This window comes from Lucilia sericata, unplaced genomic scaffold (assembly GCF_015586225.1).
Source record: "Lucilia sericata isolate MDLA Ls3-8-SP2 unplaced genomic scaffold, ASM1558622v1 Contig001461F_arrow, whole genome shotgun sequence".
Lineage (NCBI taxonomy): Eukaryota > Metazoa > Arthropoda > Insecta > Diptera > Calliphoridae > Lucilia > Lucilia sericata.
Window position 1 is genome coordinate 55,001 of NW_023995390.1, and position 6,548 is coordinate 61,548.

The 6,548-nt window shown below is 29.2% G+C and overlaps 1 long non-coding RNA gene across 1 annotated transcript in view; it reads right to left on the minus strand.

Annotated features, from left to right (window-relative positions):
• LOC119611480 overlaps positions 1–6,319 on the minus strand; it is a 22,341-nt gene extending 16,022 nt beyond the window's left edge. The window contains exon 1 of the long non-coding RNA XR_005232068.1: positions 6,209–6,319. This is a non-coding gene — a long non-coding RNA (uncharacterized LOC119611480). The remainder of the gene's footprint in view (positions 1–6,208) is intronic.
• Between the last annotated feature and the right edge of the window lie 229 nt (positions 6,320–6,548).

Below are 6,548 nucleotides of genomic sequence, written 5' to 3' on the forward strand. Positions count from 1 at the left end.
TATCTATCTATCTATCTATCTATCTATATCTATCTATCTATCTATCTATCTATCTATCTATCTATCTATCTATCTATCTATCTATCTATCTTCTATCTATCTATCTATCTGTCGATATTTAAATATTTTAAAGTATTAAACTACCAGGTTTTCCATCCCTGTTATAAATCATTGGGGAAACACACTCACATACACTTTAGACATTCCTACATGAATGTTACATTTTAGTCAAGTTCAAAGTTGCAATTGTTTTGGCAACAAATTCAAACAATTTTTTTCTCGAAAAAAAATTTTATACAAAAATCTTGAAAAATAATTGCTACTTTAGTGTTATTATGTAATATTTTGTTTGTTGTTAATCTTTTTGTATTTAGGGGAAGTGAATGTAATGTTTACTGGTATACAATTTAAAACAATTTAAGTTTAACACAAAAAGTATTTGTGTTTTATTTTGAAGTGTTTACACTTACTCTAAAATACTTTTAAAGTTTAATTATGTTAAACTTTAGTTTCAAAAAAATAAGACAAAAATTAAAAGTTAACTAAAAAAATAAAAATATTTAAATTGTCTTATTTTTCATGCATTTCAATTATCGAAAGGGCATATTATGAATTATTTAATGAATATACAAACTAAAGTTTAGAACTTTATCCCTTTGTATAAACCCAAATCATGTGTCACCTTCCCTTATAACAATTCATATTTTTTATTAAAGTATGTCAACCGAACACGAGACACATACATATACAACGTTTTAAATGAAGACTTTTCAACGTTGTCATTGCTGTTCTTGTTCATATTGTTGTTGCTGCTGACACTCTTGTAAACAGCAATTAACCAATAACAAAGAACAAAAAGAAGTATTGAACAAAAAAAAACCGAAAGCTTAAAACCATCATCGAAAATTTTCATTCCAAATAAGACAAACAACCATCATTACAAGGGACACGAATGAATAAACGTTACAAAGGAAACAAAGTGACCAACAATATTGAAACACAAAGACAAATATTCACACAAACAAAAACTACGACACACATACACACAGATTTGCCAATATAGGTGCATACACACATGTACATACTTATGTCCCAGTTGATTTAGAAGTAAATAATGTGACCCTTTCAGACAATATTTTTTAAAATGCTAAAATACTTCAAGTTTCTAAAGGAACTTTTTATAGGTAAAATCACTACTTCAGAACGATCAGTCCGTACTGCAGGGTGGCGCGTAAATTTGTAAAATTATTGGTTGCTACTATACATATAAAAATGCTATGGCAGTGGATTCATATGCAAATTGAGGTTATACAAAGTTTAACACTTTTGGATATTTTATACTACCACCAAATGTCAAATGACTGACAAACTATCAGACAGTCAACCATATAACCCGACTCTTTCAACCCAGTTGACCAAAAAGTTTTATAATGACTGAAGACCATCAGCGTCACCAACAACAGTACCATCATGAACATAAACATAGTCATCATCATCATCATCGTTGTCAGCGTCATTATTATACTGGTTTTGTAAAAAGGTTTAATGGTTTTGTACTCAATATCCTTTCTACTTATTTGTACTTTATTATCAGCATGCAACTGCAACAACAACAACAAAACATTTAAGTGAACTTTATTTGCTTCTTTTTCTCCTGCAACATGTAAATTGACACAACAGAAAAATTAAAATAGTGTTTTCGTTTAAAATTATTATATAGACTATACTATAGACTAGACCATAGACTAGACCATAGACTAGACTATAGACTAGACTATAGACTAGACTATAGACTAGACTATAGACTAGACTATAGACTAGACTATAGACTAGACTATAGACTAGACTATAGACTAGACTATAGACTAGACTATAGACTAGACTATAGACTAGACTATAGACTAGACTATAGACTAGACTATAGACTAGACTATAGACTAGACTATAGACTAGACTATAGACTAGACTATAGACTAGACTATAGACTAGACTATAGACTAGACTATAGACTAGACTATAGACTAGCCTATAGCTATAGACTAGACTATAGACTAGACTATAGACTAGACGATAGACTAGACTCATAGACTAGACTATGACTAGACTATAGACTAGCCTATAGACTAGACTAGAGACTAGACTATGACTAGACTATAGACTAGACTATAGACTAGACTATAGACTAAGACTATAGAACTAGACTATAGACTAGACTATAGACTAGACTATAGAATAGACTATAACTAGACTATAGACTAGACTATAGACTAAGACTATAGACTAGACTATAGACTAGACTATAGACTAGACTATAGACTAGACTATAGACTAGACTATAGACTAGACTATAACTAGACTATAACTAGACTATAGACTAGACTATAGACTAGACTATAGACTAGACTATAGACTAGACTATAGACTAGACTATAGACTAGACTATAGACTAGACTATAGACTAGACTATAGACTAGACTATAGACTAGACTATAGACTAGACTATAGACTATAGACTAGACTATAGACTAGACTATAGACTAGACTATAGACTAGACTATAGACTAGACTATAGACTAGACTATTAGATTAGAATATAGACTAGACTATATACTAGTCTATTATATTAGAATATAGACTAGACTATACTTAAACCACTGATTTAAGGAAGCATCAATTCACTCCATTAGATACCCTTCTACCTATAAAACTTTTATTCCCCATTGCCGCCTCTAGTACGAGAAAAAATACGAAATGGATCTGTTAACACTTTCTGCAGTTGTTGTTATTAAAGCTTTTGTTGTTTTCATCGTTACACATTTTCGTGTCGCTAGCAATTGTTTCGGTAAGTTTTATGCGAATGCAACTGAGTGTGAGTAACACGATGTTAAAGTGTCGAATAGTGAGTGGTGTTGTAATACGGAACGTAATCATATTGAAGTTGAAAATGATTACAAGGTTTGAAATTAAACTGGACAGAAAAAAGTTAGCAAGTGACTAACTGACTGACTTACTGAATGAAAGACTGGGTGAGTGAGTAAGTTAACGAGTGAATGAATATAATAAAGTAAAAACAAATCGTATATACTGCTAAATATTGCCTGACCTCTGGTAATAAGTTTTATATTGTAGTTTACAACTTTTTTTCTTGCAAAAGGAAAAAAAAGAAAACAGGGTTAAACAAAAGTTATTACAAAGTTTATTATTTTTTTCTGTTTTCATTTAAATTTTACATAATTCAATTTCAGTTTTTATGTGAGTACATAAAAATGTTGTAAACATTTTTTCTACTTTCATAATTTTCACCTTGATTTTAAGTGGATTTTTGTTGCATTTAAAAGGCGTTTTAACTCAAAAACAACTGTCACTAATTGTGTTTTAATAGAAAACTAGTTAATCCCATTGTAGCTTAGAAAGTTTCACCTCATTTACAGAAAAATTACATGAAATTCAATCGTGTTTGTATTTAGTTTTTCGAACTTTTTTTTGCTGAGGAGTTCATTCCATTTATTTTCTATTTGATTTGGTTTGTCTCCTCATTATTATCAGGCTTTGTCGGTTTGGTGAGTGTCTTTTACTCATTTTACTTTATTGTTGATTTTGTAAATTGATCACGTTTGTTTAATTTTTAAACTTTTCTTTTTCGTTGAGTCGTTTGAGTTTTGTTTGTGTTTATTTTACTGAATGAACAACCTTAAAAACACATTATTTTCAAATAAAACTTGGTCACCTGTATTCTGTCTGTAATATTAGTGGGGGGGGTTAAGTAAATTCGCTATATACTAGACTATAGACTAGACTGTAGACTAGAATGTAGACTAGACTATAGACTAGACTATAGACTAGACTGTAGACTAGACTGTAGACAAGACTAGTAGACAAGACTACAGACTAGACTAGAGAGACTAGACTATAGACTAGACTGACTAGACTATAGACTAGACTATAGACTAGACTATAGACTAGACTATAGACTAGACTATAGACTAGACTATAGACTAGACTATAGACTAGACTATAGACTACTATAGACTAGACTATAGACTAGACTATAGACTAGACTATAGACTAGACTATAGACTAGACTATAGACTAGACTATAGACTAGACTATAGACTAGACTATAGACTAGACTATAGACTAGACTATAGACTAGACTATAGACTAGACTATAGACTAGACTATAGACTAGACTATAGACTAGACTATAGACTAGACTATAGACTAGACTATAGACTAGACTATAGACTAGACTATAGACTAGACTATAGACTAGACTATAGACTAGACTATAGACTAGACTATAGACTAGACTATAGACTAGACTATAGACTAGACTATAGACTAGACTATAGACTAGACTATAGACTAGACTATAGACTAGACTATAGACTAGACTATAGACTAGACTATAGACTAGACTATAGACTAGACTATAGACTAGACTATAGACTAGACTATAGACTAGACTATAGACTAGATAGACTAGACTATAGACTAGACTATAGACTAGACTATAGACTAGACTACAGACTAGACTATAGACTAGACTATAGACTAGACTATAGACTAGACTATAGACTAGACTATAGACTAGACTATAGACTAGACTATAGACTAGACTATAGACTAGACTATAGACTAGACTATAGACTAGACTATAGACTAGACTATAGACTAGACTATAGACTAGACTATAGACTAGACTATAGACTAGACTATAGACTAGACTATAGACTAGACTATAGACTAGACTATAGACTAGACTAGACTAGACTATAGACTAGACTATAGACTAGACTATAGACTAGACTATAGACTAGACTATAGACTAGACTATAGACTAGACTATAGACTAGACTATAGACTAGACTATAGACTAGACTATAGACTAGACAAAAATTTTTGGTAAATTTATCTCTTGATAAATTTACCATATTATTAAAAATTTACAATAAAATCATTATAAAGTTGAAAATGTAAATTTCGAATTTTATTGGAGAAAATTATTTTGAAAATATAACTGAAATATTAGAATCAAAATTTGCTCTCACCCAATGTTTAAAAAAACAGTTTGCTGTTGTTGTAGTTTATTTTTAAACCCTGTTCATTACACGTACAAATTTGTTATAATAATAAATATTTACAAGAATCAATAACATTTAATTAACAAATAAATAAACAAGCTGATGGCGGCTACTCAAACCCCTTCACTTGCTACTTTTTATTAATAAACTGGGCTTGTCATTTTCGTATCAACACCTGGATCCAACTAATAATATTGAAAAATTAAAAAAAAAACTATATTTAAAGCAATTTTACACATTCAATTTACATTGAAATTTTACTGGGTGTCAATAATTTTGTAGTTTTTTCTTTTTTTGTTTACAAAATTTAAGCGGGTAATTAAAAAGAAAATAAACATTAAATTGAAACAACAGATCAGACAACATTCGAGTATACATATAAAAAATAATACTTAAACACATACATACATGTGTATGTATGTTGTAATGTGACACTTGTGGTTGTATGTCTGTCTGTCAGTGAGTCGTATGTGGCGTCATAGTTAACATAATAACAAATTTGTTGTTTGAAAAAAAATGTATGTCATTTATATCGATTTCATTGAATAAATTAAAATTTGACAGATTTGTGTGAAGGAAAACAAAAATTGTCGTTATTGTGTAATAAATTCGGAAGTGAATATAGGTTAGAACATACTTAAGTTATTAGATTTCTAATTGAAAGAAAATTATAACATTTTAACCATAATAACCTCTATTAACAGAACTTAACCTTATATTTAACAAATTGCTGCTTTAAATTTTAAAAAATACCAAAACAAATGATTAGCTCAGTGACCTAATACATACAAGTAAAAAATAAACAATTGGACAAGTGATCCCCTAGAAAAATTTCCCCCCTATCCATATTAAATATTAGAACTAAAACCGTTGTTTGCTGCCAAAGAAGGTCAGTCTACATATGACCCTTATGACAAGCACATTATCACTATCATGTTCCTAATATAAAATCGACTCATATTTCTTATTAGCAAGATTTTCTTTATTCTAACTAAACTCCTTCAGTTTTAAAAAAATATCTTTAATATTTTAGTTACGACATTTTTAGTTTTTAGTAAATACGTAATTATCTAATATATATCATATTATTTTCAAAAATATTACAAAAAAAATGTGTCTCTTACCTTCCGGCCAATTATCAAATACTGTTTGTGCAATATCACCAGCTGAATCTGTTGGATTAAATAGGAATTCTTTTGTTTTGCCGCTAACAAGTATTAAACGTAAATTTATCTAAAAATAAAATTTAAACAAAATACATAATAAGTTAGTTAAGGAAGTTAATAATTTACTACAAAAAACTTAGTTTAAGTTAATAATAAATAATATTTTAATTTTTATTATTTACTACTAAACTATTTATTAACTTACTAATATTCGGTATGCATGAAGTTAATAATAAAGGAAATCAATAATTTTTGTTTCATATTTTATTTATTAAATATTTCCCTATAATAAGGAAGT